Source organism: Neophocaena asiaeorientalis, unplaced genomic scaffold (genome assembly GCF_003031525.2).
Source record: "Neophocaena asiaeorientalis asiaeorientalis breed wild unplaced genomic scaffold, Neophocaena_asiaeorientalis_V1.1 scaffold46, whole genome shotgun sequence".
NCBI lineage: Eukaryota > Metazoa > Chordata > Mammalia > Artiodactyla > Phocoenidae > Neophocaena > Neophocaena asiaeorientalis.
The window spans coordinates 9,878,620-9,897,133 of NW_020175393.1; the positions used below are offsets into that span (position 1 = coordinate 9,878,620).

Here is an 18,514-nt window from a genome sequence, read left to right on the forward strand (position 1 = left end):
GAGCCTGTGCTCCGCAACAGTGAGGGGCCCCCGTGCCCCCAAAAAAAAAAAAAAAAAAAAAAAAAGATATACAGGATGTATATTTTAAAGTTTTTTTTTTACCGGAAATATTTTTATTGTGGTAAAATATATATAATATTTTCCTTTGTAGCCAACTTTAAGTGTACAATTCAGTGGCATTAACATTGATTGCCAACATACACATTGTTGTACAACGATCACCACTATCCGGCTCCAGAATTTTTCATCTTCCCAAACTGAAACTCTACACCCATTAAATACTAACTCCCCATCCCCCATTTCCCAGCACCTGGCAACCACCATTCTATTTTCTGTCTCTAAGAATGTGATTACTCTAGGAACCTCGTATAAGTGGAATCGTGGAGTATTTGTGACTGGCTTAATGTACATAGCACGGTGCCTTCAAAGTGCATCCATGCTGTAGCATGTGTCAGAATTTCCTTTTTACGGCTGAAAAATATTATATTGTGTGTATATACCACATTTTGTTGGTCCATTTGTGCTTTACACTTGGGTTGCTTCCACCTTTTGGCTGTTGTAATAGTGCTGCTGTGTATAGCATTATTTCATATATATCAGTGAAGAAATATTTATTTGAGTTCCTGCCTTTATTAAGTATCTGTTAAGAGTTAAGTGGGTTTAAGAATATTTAAGAATACAAGATCCTGCAAAGATTCAAGGTCTTGATTTATTTATTTTTAAAAATATTTATTTATTTGGCTGCGCCGGGTCTTAGTTGCAGCATGTGGGCTCTTACCTGGGCCCCCTGCATTGGGAGTGCAGAGTCTTAACCACTGGACCACCAGGGAAGTCCCTATTTATTTATTTATTTATGGTCTTTAAAATTACATTTCTTAAGGACTTCCCTGGTGGCCCAGTGGTTAAGAATCCGCCTGCCAGTGCAGGAGACACGGGTTTGAGCCCTGGTCCGGGAAGATCCCACATGCCGAGGAGCAATGAAGCCCATGTGCCACAACTACTGAGCCTGAGCTCTAGAGCCTGTGAGCCACAACTACTGAGCCCGCGTGCCACAACTACTGAAGCCCGTGCGCCTAGAGCCTGTGCTCAGCAACAAGAGAAGCCGCTGCAATGAGAAGCCCACGCACTGCAATGAAGAGTAGCCCCCGCTTGCCGCAGCTAGAGAAAGCCTGTGCACAGCAATGAAGACCCAATGCAGCCAAAAATATAAATAACTAAAAATAAATAAATTTTAAAAATTACATTTCTTAGACTCCCATCAAATTCAACATCCCAAGTTAGGAAAAAGACATTTATACATAATAAAAGCTTATCCACCAGTGTGGCAGTCATGGACTTCTATTAATAGACAGAAGAATTAGGAAATGTGTACAACTTAAATCTAGGGAAGCAGACTGAGTTTTCACCTCTTGAGGTTTTGAAAACATTGTCAAAACAACCAGGTAAATAGGGTTCAGCTTGTCTAATCAGGTCATAAATGAGAAGATAGGTAGTCTTTCGGCTTCAAACTATTAGTAGATAATGTCAGTTGCAACCAGTAATGGCTGAATATGGTTTAAGGCCCTTCAAGTTAACATGATGAACAGTTCAAAGGACTATGGGGCTGAACCCAGGATGGTTTCAGCTCTTTTCCCAGCAGTTTCCTCCAATACCTGCAGCTCAAATTGCTGTCTTATTCTAAGACCCACTTCTTCTTCCTTTTTAAAATTTTTATTGAAGTAGAGTTGATTTACAGTGTTGTGTTAATTTCTGCTGTACAGCACAGTGACTCAGTTATACATCTATGTACGTTCTCCTTCTTATTCTTTTCCATCATGGTTAATCACAGGATATTGAATAGAGTTCCCTGTGCTCTACAATAGGACCTTGTTGTTTATCCATCCTGTGTATAATAGTTTGCACCTGCCAATCCCAAATTCCCAATCTTTCCCTCCCCTAACCCCCCTACCCCTTGGCAACCACAAGTCTGTTCTCTATGTTTGTATGTTTCTGTTTCGTAGATATGTTCCTTTGTGTCATGTTTTAGATTCCATATATAAGTGATATATGGTATTTGTCTTTCTCTTTCTGACTTACTTCACTTAGTATGATAATCTCTAGGTCCGTCCATGTTGCTGCAAATGGCATTATTTCATTCCTTTTTATGGCTGAGTAATATATAAAGAATGTGATTACTCTAGGAACCTCGTATAAGTGGAATCGTGGAGTATTTGTGACTGGCTTAATGTACATAGCACGGTGCCTTCAAAGTGCATCCATGCTGTAGCATGTGTCAGAATTTCCTTTTTACGGCTGAAAAATATTATATTGTGTGTATATACCACATTTTGTTGGTCCATTTGTGCTTTACACTTGGGTTGCTTCCACCTTTTGGCTGTTGTAATAGTGCTGCTGTGTATAGCATTATTTCATATATATCAGTGAAGAAATATTTATTTGAGTTCCTGCCTTTATTAAGTATCTGTTAAGAGTTAAGTGGGTTTAAGAATATTTAAGAATACAAGATCCTGCAAAGATTCAAGGTCTTGATTTATTTATTTTTAAAAATATTTATTTATTTGGCTGCGCCGGGTCTTAGTTGCAGCATGTGGGCTCTTACCTGGGCCCCCTGCATTGGGAGTGCAGAGTCTTAACCACTGGACCACCAGGGAAGTCCCTATTTATTTATTTATTTATGGTCTTTAAAATTACATTTCTTAAGGACTTCCCTGGTGGCCCAGTGGTTAAGAATCCGCCTGCCAGTGCAGGAGACACGGGTTTGAGCCCTGGTCCGGGAAGATCCCACATGCCGAGGAGCAATGAAGCCCATGTGCCACAACTACTGAGCCTGAGCTCTAGAGCCTGTGAGCCACAACTACTGAGCCCGCGTGCCACAACTACTGAAGCCCGTGCGCCTAGAGCCTGTGCTCAGCAACAAGAGAAGCCGCTGCAATGAGAAGCCCACGCACTGCAATGAAGAGTAGCCCCCGCTTGCCGCAGCTAGAGAAAGCCTGTGCACAGCAATGAAGACCCAATGCAGCCAAAAATATAAATAACTAAAAATAAATAAATTTTAAAAATTACATTTCTTAGACTCCCATCAAATTCAACATCCCAAGTTAGGAAAAAGACATTTATACATAATAAAAGCTTATCCACCAGTGTGGCAGTCATGGACTTCTATTAATAGACAGAAGAATTAGGAAATGTGTACAACTTAAATCTAGGGAAGCAGACTGAGTTTTCACCTCTTGAGGTTTTGAAAACATTGTCAAAACAACCAGGTAAATAGGGTTCAGCTTGTCTAATCAGGTCATAAATGAGAAGATAGGTAGTCTTTCGGCTTCAAACTATTAGTAGATAATGTCAGTTGCAACCAGTAATGGCTGAATATGGTTTAAGGCCCTTCAAGTTAACATGATGAACAGTTCAAAGGACTATGGGGCTGAACCCAGGATGGTTTCAGCTCTTTTCCCAGCAGTTTCCTCCAATACCTGCAGCTCAAATTGCTGTCTTATTCTAAGACCCACTTCTTCTTCCTTTTTAAAATTTTTATTGAAGTAGAGTTGATTTACAGTGTTGTGTTAATTTCTGCTGTACAGCACAGTGACTCAGTTATACATCTATGTACGTTCTCCTTCTTATTCTTTTCCATCATGGTTAATCACAGGATATTGAATAGAGTTCCCTGTGCTCTACAATAGGACCTTGTTGTTTATCCATCCTGTGTATAATAGTTTGCACCTGCCAATCCCAAATTCCCAATCTTTCCCTCCCCTAACCCCCCTACCCCTTGGCAACCACAAGTCTGTTCTCTATGTTTGTATGTTTCTGTTTCGTAGATATGTTCCTTTGTGTCATGTTTTAGATTCCATATATAAGTGATATATGGTATTTGTCTTTCTCTTTCTGACTTACTTCACTTAGTATGATAATCTCTAGGTCCGTCCATGTTGCTGCAAATGGCATTATTTCATTCCTTTTTATGGCTGAGTAATATATATATATATATATATATATATATATATATATATGCCACAGGTTCTTTATCCATTCATCTGTTGATGGACATTTAGGTTGTTTCCATGTCTTGGCTATTGTAAATAATGCTGCTATGAACATAGGGGTGAATGTATCCTAAGACCCACTTCCATTCTGAAGCTCTCTTCTGCTAAGTGTGGACACCACACAAACATTCATTCCAATGGGGAGACTGGATCTACATGAGTGAAATCAGGAGAAAGAACTGTCTCGGACCTGGGTGGATTGTGACCTGGGAAATACTTGCCCATGCTTACTCAGGTGGGCCCTACAGCCCCTGTAGCCCTGTGGACACCAAGGTACAGTCATGAAAACTGCCATCAAAAGGTAGTTAGCTTGACGCTACCACAAATTGCAGCTACTTCGTAAAACCCTGAAAGCCTAGAAGAGATCTTTAATCTTTACCGCCTTCCTCATAGTTCTTTTACAGTGAGAACGAACAAGTATGTAATTGTGGTCTAATGAATGTATAGGTACACACGCATGTGTGCATTTGTACGTCCATGGAGAAAGGAGTGATGAGGTCAGCCAGCCTCCTCATAGTAAAAAGAACTTTATCTTACATATCCTAAAAGTTAAAAACTCTGGAGGACTGTGACTCCCTTTCTTTTCAAAGGTATATTTATGTTTACTGACACTTTCCATGTTTACTGACACTTTCCCTGTTTACAAAATATAAACTTAAATCGTTTTTCAGATTTATATACCCTAAGTTTGTTTACCTGACAGTTCATGAGCCTCCCTCCTCCTCTGGATCCCAAAACAATTTAGGGAAAAGTAGAGAGATGATCTTTCTTTTCTCTTTCTTCTTTCAGTCAGATTCCTTTAGCAAAGAGTAAAAGTCATCTCAAAAAAATCTGAGTTTGTGGTCTTATATCGCAATGAATGTCACATTTTGAAAGTAGTGTATGGACAATTTAAAGGGAACCATGTGGAAACGTACAATGACCGGGAACCCTTATTTGATAAAGCTCTGCAAGAACCAATATAATTGATTCATTTAGTATAATTTTATTAAATTAATAATAATAAACAGTTGAATGGGATTGAAAAAAGTGGACAGGATGAGAAATAAAGATGACTGACCCCTCCTTCCAAGGGCCTGGGGATCTTTGCTGAGGTTTTATTTGTTGTGCTGTTAGAGGAGTGAGTGCTTGAGGCCAGCTCCACCAAGGGACAAACTGGGCGCCCAACCCTCGGCCCAGGGAAATGGGACACCTCTCCACTCTAAAATGTTGATGAGCTGTAGAGGGGAGAAGAACAGGGGAGCAGATGGAATTCCTGGACAATTGTTCCGGCTGTCACCAGAGAAGACAGGCAGGAGGGAGCACTGGATAATTTACAGAGGAACAGATGCTGAGGCTCCTCCGGAACCATCTGGCCAAAAGAGGCCTGGGCTCGGGGTGGATTTCGTCTTTAGATCTGAGTAAACTCCTCAGCCTCCTGCCCATCCCATTTCCTCTACCTGAACTGGGGCTTTCCCAGGAGAGCTCTGCTCCCTGAGGACCCTGCTCCAGAGTTCCACCTGGCCCTCACCCTACTCCCTCCCTCCCTTGCTGCGTCTGGCTTCTGTCTTCGTTCCCATTCTTGATATGGCCAAGTCTGGCCTTAGGGACCTGTACCTTCCATTTATGCATTTCCCTATTTTACAGTATTTTCAATTTCTTCTCCCCATCACTACATTCCAAAATCCCTCTATCACTTATCTCCATGCCATTTATTCATTCAATAAACATTTATTGAGTGCCTACTATACCAGGCATTGCTTTAGATACAGTAATGAAAGAGAAAAAGTCCCAGAGCTCTGGAGTTTGCATTATAGTGGGAGATGGTCAACAAACAAACAAAAATATAATATGTCAGATAGTGATAAGTGCTGTGAAAGAAAACATTAAAGCAGGGTAAGGGAGAGTGATTGGGGATGTTGTTTTAGATAGTTTGGCCAGGGAAGGCTTCTCTGAGGTGGTAACATCTGAGCAGAGACACAATGAGAGGAAATATCTGGAGGAAGCACATCCCAGGCACAGGGAAGAGCAAACCTAAAAGCCCTGAGGCAGGAGTATTCTTAGTGAGTGGCAGAATGCTATGCTATTTATTTCTTAAGTATTTATTGTGTGCCAGGCACCTGCTAGGGAATATGAAGATGTAATCAGATGTAGTTTTTGCCCTGAAGGAGCAGCAGTTTAGTGAGAGACACAACATGTAAATAAATAATTACAGCACAGGTAGCTACAATGAAGTTATGTGCAAGTGGCTAGAGATACCCAGCAAAAGGAGCACCAAATCCAATCTAGGATATTGGGAAAGGCTTCCTGGAGGAGGTGATAATTTGAGTTGAGGGCTGAAGGAGGAGTAGGAATTCATAATGCAAGGGGAGGAGAGGGCTTGGACGTTTTCAGGCCTAATGGCCTGAAAACAGGACAATGGGGAACATGAATTCCCCGGGAGAGGTGGAAAATGAGGCTGATGAAGGGGCGAAGAAGCTGGGTCTTAGAGATTTCCATGTGGCAAGTTAAGAAACTGCCTTTTATCCTTTGGGTGATGGGGAACCAGTGCTGCAACTCCCTCACTATATTTTTGTGCTGTTTGCCCCCAGTCTTTTTTGGTTTTGTGTTTTGAATACCAGAATCTTTCCCCACTTTTCTCGCTATCGCCCTACTCCTGACACCTCCTTCCTCCTTCTGCTGCCAGGCCACCAAAGCCTGCTCTTACGAGCTCCCCGTCGTTCCACCTTGTCTGGCGCCCCACTATTCCCCAGTTGGAAGCCACGCCCCCATGACCACGCCCCCGATGACGCACGGCGCCTAGTGCGTGGGGATTCCCGCGGCCGTGACCACTACCCGGCCTGCCCTGCGGCAAGATGGCGGTCTGAAGGGAGTGGGCAGCGGCAGAAAGTTTGTTGTGGGATTGGAGTAGTCGGGCCGGGAGTTTAGACTTGTAGGGGATCATGGGGACACCAACATGGAGTTGGGGCGGAGGAAGGACTAGCACCGGGGTTAAGAAGAGAAAATGGAGTGGTGGAAGGTTGGAGGCGGAGAGAAAAAAAGGCGATAGGAATGGAGGGGAGGGGGCCTAGATTCCAGTGGTAGCCCTGGGGCAGGGGATCCGAGGCGGGGCAACCAGAAGTAGGTACGCAGCCCCGGAAAAGCAGTCACGAACTGGAGCGGAACTTCTTAGCGGAGAGTAAAAAGCCTGGAGTGTGGGGCGGAGGCCCGACCGTACGAGGCCGGTGGGAGAGGAAAGGGGTCTTTTCCGTGGAGGAGGAGAGTAGGGAAGCGGGAAAGAGAGACCTGAAGGATGTTGGGCAGGTTTGGTAAAGAGGGAACTAAAGCCAATCAAATGACCATCTTCTAGACTTAGATCAGCCTTTTCACAGTTCTTATAGCAGCATCTGCCCCAATTTCAGCTGAAGACTCAGGGGCCCCAGGGACTGGAAGAAATCACAATACTTGGAAAGAAGAAGAGGTAGCGACTTGCCCCAGCTCAACCCCAGAGCGGGTAAGGTGGCCTCCGGTGACAGGCTGGCATGCTCCCTGGGAGCGGAGCAGGATGCATGGGCTACGAGTGATGCTGAAAATTATTTAATCTGAGAAGGGCAGTCTTCTATAGAGGCTGCCCTTTGCCTGTGGTTCCTAAGTTAATGTTCTCCTTAGATCTCACGCTGATTTTTGAGAGTTGGGTGTAGAATTGAGCCGTGTATGCCTTCACCTGTGCAGGCGAACGTGGGCAAGAGCGTAGAGATCAGGCTGAAAGTATTTGAACACATCCCTGTCACAAGCAGTGCATTCATGCTCACTGTATTTTCTTTGATCTCCCCATCGCATCTTCAGTTTGGTATCCTGCCGGAAGTGGAGATTTGTGGGTGTCAGATGGTGGGGAGTCATAAGAAAACAAATTTCTGGTGTTCACTAACCATTTAGGTACCTGCTGTCACCAGTTCCTGAATTCACTCTTGCAGCATGTCTGTCTCTTTTGATCGTTTCTTTTGGTAAGAAGGGCTTGTTAGTGTTCTTTTGGGGGTGTGGATTTGGTGGGTAGGTGGGGTCAGAGGAGGGCGGGAGGCAGGTTGGGATTAGGGAGGAGAAACCCAGGTCAGTTTATGGTAAGAGGTCAAGCTGACTGGGGTAAAGCTCTGCGAACATTTTTCACATCATTCTGTCCGTGAGACACCTGATTTTGGAGAGCTGCTTTACAACCTGGACCAGTGTGGTGATGGAAGGAAAGGATTGTAAAACTTGCCCCTTTCTCTTCTGGTAGTTTTCTTCTCTTCCTTTATATTCTTCCCATCAAACCACATTTTAAAAAAATCAGTTTCATTAGCAAAACTAAGCATGGCTTGAGAGATAGTGGACTTGGGGTTGGAGAAAAGAGAAGGGGTCTGGAGCTACAGAGTGCTGTGAGTATGGTCCTCACTTCCTTTGATGCCCTGTGGTTATGCACCAAGCCAGAGTTGGGAGCATGCTTCTTACTGGAGCCTGTTTCAGGGCCAGCATCTGCTCCATGATTGGACTGGCAAGTCTGGTTTGCTCTAGGACTCCGCACTAACCATCTCCTGCTCCCCACTCCCACCCCATCCCTGCCTGCAAAAGGCTTACTCCAGGCAGACCAATCCGAATCACTGTCACTAGACTAGCTTCAGTACCTTCAAGTATCTGAAGAACTAGTGTTATTTAGCTGTGACTTCATTTCTAGAAGGTTGAGAAACTTCTCTTTCTGCGAACAATTTGTGGATGTCCCTAAGAAGTTGCGATCAGCAAGGACTGTGGTGAGCGCACATAGAAATTAAGAGCACTGACTCTGGAGCCAGATTGCCTATTCAAATCTGCACTTTGCCATATGTAGCTCTGTGACCTTTAGAAATTGCACAGCTCACTATGCCTCAGCTTTCTTATCAATCAAATGGGGATGGTAAGATTACCTATCTCATAGGGTTGTGTGAGGGTCAAATAAGTCAGTATATTAATGTATTTAGAACAGTGCCTGGCACGCAATATGTTTTTGTTGTTGTTATACTAGCCAGACCTCAGCACTAATTTCTGCTTCATGATTGAACTTGGTGTCTCTCTGTGGAGGACCTGTACTGGTTTGAGCTGCTATCCTGATGTTAAGGAGAAGAGGCACAGCTTTTGGATAGTATAGATTTTGTGTGTAGTGAGAATATCCTTGTTAAGCTATTTAAAGTGATGTTTAAATGCCAGTGACTTCCTGTTTGAAGCTGTGAGGCTGCAGAATTATCTAATTTGCAGTTGAGTGATTAATAATAATAGTGCTTATTGAGCACATTCTTTGTGCTTGGCACTATTGTAAGTGCCGCTCAATGTCACCTAGATAGTAAGTGTTAGAGCTGGGATTTGAACCCAGGCAGTCTGGCTTCAGCAGTTGAGCCTTTTTTTTTGCATTTGGTATGAAATTAACTTTTAAATATGCCTACTGGCAATGTGTATCTCGTTTGCTTGTAATGATAGTTAGATGTATACCCGTATTGTAGTAAAATATTTTTTGTTTGTTTAAAAAATGTTTTAGGAGCTGAGCTCTTCATCTCAGCTCTCTCCTTCCTCTCAGAGATAATAACTGATGCAGGGATTGGTGAGGGAGCGCCCTGTGCCATGTTAGCCAAATCTGGACTCTCTCTTTGTGATTCTACTTGGTGATTCAACTTGGGCTGGGTTGGGTGAGCAGACAGAGTTACATTGGGATCCATTCTTAGCATGCATTAAAGGTGTGGGTGTGGGTGTTAGTTAATGTAGATGTAAATATAAGGCTCAATCTGACTATGGTTACTGACATGAGCAGTTGAAGCAGCCATAGTGTTAAACTCATAGACGGTCTGGATGCACCTTTCTTTTAAAAATAAAAAGTAGCAAACTACACAGGGGGAAAAATGTGGCAGCTTTAGACAGCTCCCTCCCTCTAACGTGAGAGGAAAATGGAAAGTAAATGTGCTTCTGCTGAAGCTTATGTTGTTGAGGAAGGCCCTGTTGCTGAGCCCAGGTCTCTTTCCTTTTAACAGGCAGGAGACCCGTGTGCAGCCTTGGGGCAGAGGTGTACCCAAGGGTTGATTGACTGGCTTTCCTTTGCCCTGTATTTATGACTTACTCTTCCCCTCCTTCTGAGTCATGTCCTGTCTATTTAACACACCCTCGGTGTCCATCTTTTTCTTCAGTAAATGACTCTCCATTCTGCCATCAGGGTAGGCATGCGCCTGGTGTCGGGGGCTCAGGACCTAGGGTTTGCCCTGGGAATTCTGATGCAGCCCTGTGATGAACTTTTCAGTCTGTTGTGGCATGTGTGATTTTGAGAGTTAGCATCTGTGAGTCTGCTCCCCTTCTCCATCAGTAGAGGAGCCATGTATCTCAGGATAATGTGCTTTATCTTGACTCGTGCTTCGGTCAGCATGCTGAAACGTGTTATCTCCGTAGAGTACACCTTTGTGTTCTGGTAGAAGTCCTCAGACTTTCTAGATTCAGGTCACATTTTAGCAAATGATTGAACTTCAGGGTGAAGGCTGATAGATTTTGAGCCGATTCTCCCCCTTTAGCATTTTCTTGTTGTTGTTGTCTAAATCAGTTTCTTCTCATAACACCCCATATTCATGTATTATCTTTGAATCGAATCCCTTCACCTCCTTCTCACCACCATATTTTGAGTGCCGAGGACCTGTGGGTAAACTGGGTCTTCATTTCTTCACCTGGATTCAGCCTCTTAACAGCTCTCTAAATTTATCTCATTCTCTGTAGCTTCTGGGCCTTTGCACAAGCTGGTCGTGCTGTCTGGAATGCAGACATTCCAGACTCCCTTTACCTTCCTTATTGCTCTTGTGGTCTCAGTTTAAATGTCACTTCCTTTGGGATCCCACTGCCCTTTACTGTCCTTCTGTGCTTACTTCTATTTTGGCACTTAGGCTGCATTGTAATTGCCTGTTTACTTGTCTGACTCTCACAAGACTCTAAGTGCCTTGAGAACAGATACTGTCTTACTATTGTATTCTAGCATTTAGGATAGTGCAGGGCACATAAGAGGTGCTTTATAATGCTGTGGTGCATACAGGTGAATGAAATGTGGGCAGTCTCTCCCTACTCTACCCTACTGCTCTAAAAATTATTTTCCTAGAAAAAAACCCAATGTCTCTGCGGCTTCCCTGGTGGCGCAGTGGTTGAGAGTCCGCCTGCCAATGCAGGGAACACAGGTTCGTGTCCTGGTCCGGGAAGAGCCCACATGCCGCGGAGCGGCTGGGCCCGTGAGCCATGGCCGCTGAGCCTGCACGTCCGGAGCCTGTGCTCTGCAACGGGAGAGGCCACAACAGTGAGAGGCCCGCATACTGCAAAAAAAAAAAACACAACAAAAAACCAATGTCTCTTCCCTTAGAAAGGCCATGGTTTCTCCCTTGTTTGGGATAAAGTCCACACTCTTTAACGTGGTATGCAAAAAGCACTCTGGCCCAAATTCAACCCTCTGGCCTGAGTTGCTGCCACTCTGCTTCATTTGTCCTGTATTTCCTTGCTCCTGAGTTTCCTACTGCTCCTGAACCTTTTCTAGACATCCGCTTACTTTTTTCTTCTTGCTTGTGCACTTCACTCTCCATAATGCTCACCTCTGTCTCTGAAGCTCTGCTCATCCCCTGAGACCCAGCTTCTCTGTCTCCTCCAATGAGAAGACTTCCCTGCTTTCCTTTCTTCCTCTTGGTCCCCACAGCACTTTGAACCTCTGTCCTGGCACTTACCATGTTGTGTGGTGAGTTCTCTGTTTACCTGTCTATCTCTTTCACTGAGCTGACCCTGTAGAGGAGGCACCCTCCCTGATCATGGGGTGGGGGTGGGGAGATAGGGGAGACTGGGAGGGTGTGGGTGAGGGGAGTTGGAAGTGGGGTGAGCAATGTGGTAGATGGAGTCTGATTTTGGAGCTGGGTTTTAATCCCGACTCTGCCCCTTACCAGCTGTGCGACTTTGGGCAAGTTGCTTAACCAGTAGGATCACTGGTCTTGTCCCCTATAAAGTGATGGTGACATTACCTTTTTTGCAAGAGTATTGAGCATTAGAGATAATGAGTACACAGCCTGTAGCAAGGTGCCTGGCATATGAAGGATACTCAGTAAATATTTGTTAAATGAATGAATCCCACTTTGGAAAACTCAGTGGATAAGAAAAGGCTTTGTTTTTATTCAAGGTAGACTAAGCCTTTTGATTTTTGCCAGGTAGCCAGGAACATTTCTGAGATGGGAGTAAAATTGAGAGAGTCTCCTTTTTTGTGATGAAGCAAGAAAAAAGGTGAGATTGGGTACAGCATCAGTGTGCAAATTAAGATTGTTGATCCTTCTCCCCATCTGTTATGTTGAAACAACTCCTTTGATGGACTGTGACATGCATGCGAGATTGATGATGACCTTGGTGGGTACAGGTGGGGGTGGGTAGGTGGTGGATTTGTAAGATGGTACAGAAAAACCCAAACGAACTTTTTGGTCAATCCAATAGTTAAGGCTGGGGATGACTGGATGGCATGTTTGATGATCCATGTTCCCCGGTGTTTTGTAGACTGAAAAATGTTGGGTGAAGCTGATGGAACACATCTAGGCATTGAGGAAGCCAGACTTCTTGTCCCAGTTTTCTTACAGCTTCGATGATCTTCTTGTGCCACAGAACAGGCTTAACTCAGGTGCTCCCCAGAAATGGGGTTGGAAGCTGAGGGTCGCTGTCCATTCTTTGCCTTTTTGTTTTTGGTATCGTTGATGGGAGTAGTTCTTCGGGCACCAGTTCTGAACAAACACCAAAGGAATTTGTTTCCAGAAGTCTAGACCTCCTAATTGTATAATGCCGGGTGGTGCTCCAGTGTGAGTTTACAATCAGAGGAAGATTTGTCTGGGTTCTCGGGAGGGCAACCTTTTTGTCTGGTCCTTAAACCCCTGCCCCAGCCAGGTGCCTCTCCTCTTTGCCCTCAGAGCACTCATCACACTATGATGGGCGGGGGGGCAGTTAACCTGTCTCTCCCCATCTCGGGGCAAGATCTTCTTTCTTTGAAGCTTCTTAGGGGCAAGGTCATTTATTGAAGGCTGAGCGTTTAGTTAGACTGTACATAGTAGGTGCTGAGCAACTCTGGTTCCTGTGTGACCCAACCCAGTCCTTCCTTAGACTAAAGCAGATAAGATCTATCTGGCAAAGCTTTTTGAACCCTCAGGAAGGAAGGTCCTGCATTAACAAACAGTGATAGTATTAACAATTGCATTACTAATTATTTTCCAGGGTTGAGTTAATGTGGTTAAATGATCTTCCAGGTGCTTGGCTTCAGCTGTCTCCCTTTTCAGCCTTATGTTCTAATCACACATCCCTAAGCCAGCAGGAAGGAGTTAAAAGAGGAATCGAAGTACACACAGGTGTATTTCCTTGCTTAATTAGCATCTTCTAAAAGGTCTTTGGTTGCTGACATCCTCTTTGTTATTCATTAAGCTCCTTTTAGTGCCCACTGTAACCTGCTTGCTTTTCTGTTGTGTCACTGGTCCTGTCTTGGTGGGCTCCATGCTCACAACCAGGACTTACTACAGCCTTGTTAGTGCCTAGATGAACTAAAAGGATGAAACCAGCAGGCAGAAGTGGATTGAAGGAGTTTTCCCCGGGCTCTACCCCTCATCCCTCGGTGTGGGGTGCACACTGCAATGTGGCATATCTTCCTGATGGCATCTTGGCAGGAGTAATAAGCTGCATTGTATGTTAAGCAGATTTGAGAGGAGATTGGGTGAGCCAGCTGGACTGGATTGTGCTGTGTGCTTTTAGGCTTCAGAGGGACTGAGTCCATGAGTAGAAGAGTGAGAACTTTGTTTGGTCTATCTCGTAAGTGCCAACTGTCTACTAGGTGACATTTGGAATCTATAAAGGACATGGCCCCCTATTTGTGAAGAGCTTCTGTGCTCTCACAGTAAACTGTGGCAGGGATCTCCCTGAGGGTAGGGACTGCTTTTTGGGAAGTCAGCGTAGACCCGAGAGCCCTGTGCTTCCACTCAGCCAACCAGAGAGATAGAACTCTGTGCTTATCGCCTTGCGTACTGAGCAGTGACCTCTTTGCACCCTCCCAGGAAAGCCAAGTGGGGAATTCAATCTCAGAAGTCTTTGAGGGTCTTTAATTAGGGCAGAATTGTAGTCGCTTTCCTGTGGCTCCCTGGAGAAGACAGCTTTCCAGGCTTTGCACTGGAATTGGATATGGAGGGTTCTGTCCCAGTGTGTCTGTGGTCTTGGGCAAGTCACTTGTCCTCTCTGTCGCTTCAAAATGGGAGAACTCCACTTGTTCCGTGGGCCTCACTAGGCTATAAGGATCAAAGGAAATATAATGGAAGGGACAGCACTTCCAGAATGGTAAAGCACAGTACAGATGGAGGGATTTTGTCCGTTTGTTGAGGAGCTGTATGTTTTCATCATAAACATAATGTATGTCCTCGTTTAAAATACCAACCATACAGAAAAGTATACAAAATTAAAAGTAAAGTAAAAAGACCTTTCCTTTCTTCCCCCACTGCTCCTGTCTAAGCCTTTTCCCAAAGATAGGGAACTACTGTTAACCGTCTATCATGTATCTTTCTAATCATTTTTGTGTACTTCCAGACATTCCCCATCGTGTATCGCCTGTAAAATAAACAAAACTCGATAGTAATACTTACTGTTCTTCAGCTTGATCTGCCCTCCTAACAATTAATCCCCGGGGGGTGAGGGTGGGAGTGAGTCCCTCCCTGTTGGAGCCTTTGAGGAGCCTGGTTGCAGCCTCCTGCCCAGCCTGGTGCGTTCCTGGGGGCTGGCTCCTTGGGAGGATGGACCAGCTTTCCTAGAGGCTCTTGCCACAGCGGGCACCGTGCTTATCTCTGAGGGATTGTCTTTTATTCTGGGATGAAATTTTTTGGCAGGAGTGCCCTTGAGTGGGAACCAGGATGGGTGCAAGTGTGATGCGGGCATCAACACTCTCGCCTCACGTGTTTCTCTCCTTCACTCCTCTTTCATCTTTGGCTGGGAAGGGAGTAGAATTACCTAATTTCTCAACCCCTGTTTTAGTGTAGAGAGAGTCTCCTCTAGTTCCTGAAACCTTGGATTAGCCAGGTCACTTGCTGCTTTACCTTTCAAAAGCAAACCAGACCCAGCTGGTGTTTTTATTTATTTGTGTGTGTGTGTGGTGAGGATTTGGAAGGTAGCCTGCCCGTGGCCATGCTTCCTTGCCAGTCCAGTGAAGAGGTCAGAGCCCACAGGAAGAGTTGTCATCTTCTCTGCTAGATGGTTATCTCACCCTTCATGGCCTTTTGACCTCTGGGGCTGTCAGAGCGATGCGGGGAGCCCAGTGAGGAGGCAGTTGGGAAGCCTGTCGGAAGCTTCTCCTGCCTGTGTTTATTGTTGGCCTGGGCTTGGGAGAAGGCCAGGCCCATATGTGGGGCCAGGGTGGTCTCTGTTCTCCCCTTCCTTCCCCGAGTCATCTTGTCATCTGCAGGCCTTTCAGACAGAAGGGCTTTCCTGTCCTGCTGACCCAGGGGTCACATCTTGGGTGGGGGTCTCTGGGACTCCACTGCTGTGGCACATTTGCCTTGAGATCTCAAAGCCGGGGTGTGTCGCTTCCCCTAGGTGGTTCTGGAGGCTTTCAGGAAAGAGTGTTCCTTGGGCTAGCTGTGTGGGAACGCTAGCCTTTCTGGGCATTGCTCATTCTGAGGGGGTGAGGTAGTCCCTCTCAGGGTCTGGGGAGCCTGGCTGTAGCATAGCCCTTATCCTTGCTCTGTGGGTTCCTCTGGCGCCAGCTCACTGGGAAGCATCATTCCCTGGCCCTTTCAGAAACTGAAAGGTGGCAGTGTGTCACCCGTTCCTTTGACTGGCCCAGCTGGCTGGGGTGCACACTGCCCCATTGTACTGGGCTTTCCATGCAGCTCTTGTTGTAGCCTCCGGTCCCTGGGCCAGTTCTCTCCCAACCCCTTTCCTTGGAGCCCGTGGGAGGTGGTGGGGTGAACTCTGCTGGCACAGGCCTGGGCTAGGTGGCAGCTGCAGCTGTGGGTGGCTTTGTTCTTACAAGCAGCTTTCAGGGCTCTGGTGCAGCCTGGCAGCAATGTTCCGGGAATAGGTGAGACAGGGGAGCTTCCCCCTGGTAGCAGTGCCCCGTTCCAAAACAGCAGTCCTCTCTTTCTGTTGACCATCCCTGGGGTCGTGAGCTGGGCTCACTGCTATACTTTCACGAGGCATGCTTTCTAGAGTGGAGAAAGCCCCTGAGGGTCTGGTGGTAAGTCTGGGGGAGTGTCCCTGTCAGGAGAGTGCAGTGTGTACCCTCAGGCATCCTGCAGCTTGGCAATCCTTCTGCTCTCTCTTTGCAGCTCCGGAGTTGGGCTGCTCACAAATCAAGCTGTCTGTTTGTATGGAGTGCCTGGAGGGCGTCTGCCATGAGTCTGTCGCTAACCGTGCTAACCAGGAGAGCTGGCTGGTTGGGGAGAAGACACTAACCCTGTGAGTCTGACCTGGGCCAGCTGAGGGTGCCGCCAGCCATGCCTCTCTTCTCCTCTCTCCCCCTGGCCTGTGCCTTCTCCCCTTTGCTTACATCATGCCATCTCCTCTGCTCGCTTGTCCTTACTACTGGGTTCCCTCCATTTTCCCAGTCTCCTTGCTGTGGGTGGGGCTGTGCATGGGCACCTGCCCATCTGCTGCTGGACTTTGCCCCTCCTTCTCCCTTTAGTTAGTACCATGGCTATTAGTTCTCCCTTAAAACAGAATGGTTAGCATTTCTGTTTAATCTGCTTTTAGCACCGTGGAGTTTGAGAACATCCCTCAGTTACCATACTGTTGGTTTCACGCCTCAGAGACAGATGGAACGAGAGTAGGAAGGGAATTTTCTGCTAGACCGGATAGTTTCCTCCCTTTATCAACAGGGGAAGATGGTGGGGATTCCCTGGTGGTCCAGTGGTTAGGACTCGGCGCTTTCCCTGCCGTGGCCTGGGTTTAGTCCCTGGTCCGGGGACTAAGATCCTACAAGGCCTGCGGCGGAGCCAAAAAAAAAAAGAGGGGAAGATGCTGTAGCCATTATTCTCATCCCAGAGTACGAATTGAATTTAGGATCAATTGCAGGTTCTTCTTGGGAGTGGGGAAGTTGAGAAAAACCTTGGCCTGGCTGTGGGAAATTGCCTGGGCAGAAGAGTGAAACTACTTAAACTGAAAGCTGGAGCCCAGAACCAGAGATGTAGCTCCCATTGGTGACTGTGGCTCTGGGAGGTGGAGTGGGTGGAGTTAGTCCCCCCACCGCCTTCCACGTCTGGAGCTTCATGGGGACTTTAACCATAAAGAGCTGGGAAGGGCGGCTCAGCCAGAGGGGGAAGGACCTGGCTTTGGACTCCACAGTGGGCCTAGGAGAGGCCTTGGCCTCAGCTTGCCATGGAGAAGCCCCCGACAAGCTCCCATCTCCCTCCAGGCTTGGAAAGGAGAAGGGGGGGTCCAGAGGTAGCAGGAAGGCCGATTGCTCGGGGCTCCCTGGTGTTCTGCATGGGTAACTCTGTAGACAGACACTGTCTCCAGCCTCTGGAGGCAGTGCAGGGTGGGGTGGGCTGGATGGGGGAACTTGAGACCTGGAGGTCCTCTACGTGGATTCTGTTTCCCTTGAGCCAGGAGGGAGATGGCAGGGAGCTGCCGGCGACCATGAGGTGTAAGTGTGTAAATGAGAGAGGGGATAGGTGCTGCGCGGATGTGTAGGGACCCTGAGTAGGGAGGTAGCAAGCTGGAGGGGTTTGTGGCTTGGCTGTGACCAGAAGAGCAGAAGGGGCGTGGAGTGGAGGGCTGATTCAGGGCCACCCTCACTTTGCGCTTCCTTAGGAGAGGGCATGGGGACTAAGGTCAAGTGCTGGTTATGATCCTGGGGATTCTTTGGCCCTCCCTTTGGGTGGGGGTTGGTTTGCTTGGATCATCATCATCAGTAGTCTTCAGCCCCTTTGTTCCTGTCAAGTGTTTGCTTGAATGAGAGGCCAGGTGGATAGACTTGAGGTATTTGCTCAGGTGGGGATCCAGGTGAGCTCTCACAGGTCACCAGCACTAGTTCTGAGGCCTCAGGATGACTTTGGGGCACAATAATTCCCACCCATTCTGGCTTTTAAAAACCTGTCAGTCTGTTCTGCTTAGAGCGGGCAGGGGGCCAGGTCAGGGCCGCAGGCAGCGCGCCCCAAGAGGGTGAGGTTGAACTTGCCCCGAGGGGTGACAGGCCTGCCTGGGGGAGGGGCAGCAGGGCTGGTCTGGGCACAGACTGGCATCTTCCAGCCTTGTCATCAGCCCAGAGCAGAGCCTGCCTGGGCCCCACCTGTGCTCTGCTGGCTGCTTGCCTGCCACGCGCCCAGCATCGCTGAGGGCTTTGCTTAGGTATCTCAGGAACAGCTGTGCCGGAAACTGGGGGCCTGGCGTGGGGAAGGCTGAACCCAGCCTGCTTTGGTCGGATCGGCTCACTGTGCGGCTGTTCACTGACAGTCGAGGTGGAGAGGAGCCATACTGACTGGGAGCGGTTGGTGGGGGGGGGGGGG

At 46.8% G+C, this 18,514-nt stretch overlaps 1 protein-coding gene across 4 annotated transcripts in view; it reads left to right on the forward strand.

Annotated features, from left to right (window-relative positions):
- The first annotated feature begins 6,842 nt into the window (after nucleotides 1–6,842).
- The window catches only part of TJAP1 (tight junction associated protein 1), a 24,243-nt gene continuing 12,571 nt past the window's right edge, over nucleotides 6,843–18,514 (forward strand). For 2 of the 4 annotated variants that reach the window (XM_024766260.1, XM_024766262.1), the window contains exons 1-3: nucleotides 6,843–6,914; nucleotides 7,427–7,518; nucleotides 16,337–16,466. The gene's annotated coding sequence lies outside the window, so the exon portion shown is untranslated. The remainder of the gene's footprint in view (nucleotides 6,915–7,426; nucleotides 7,519–16,336; nucleotides 16,467–18,514) is intronic. The other 2 variants (XM_024766259.1, XM_024766261.1) reach the window with 1 other exon arrangement.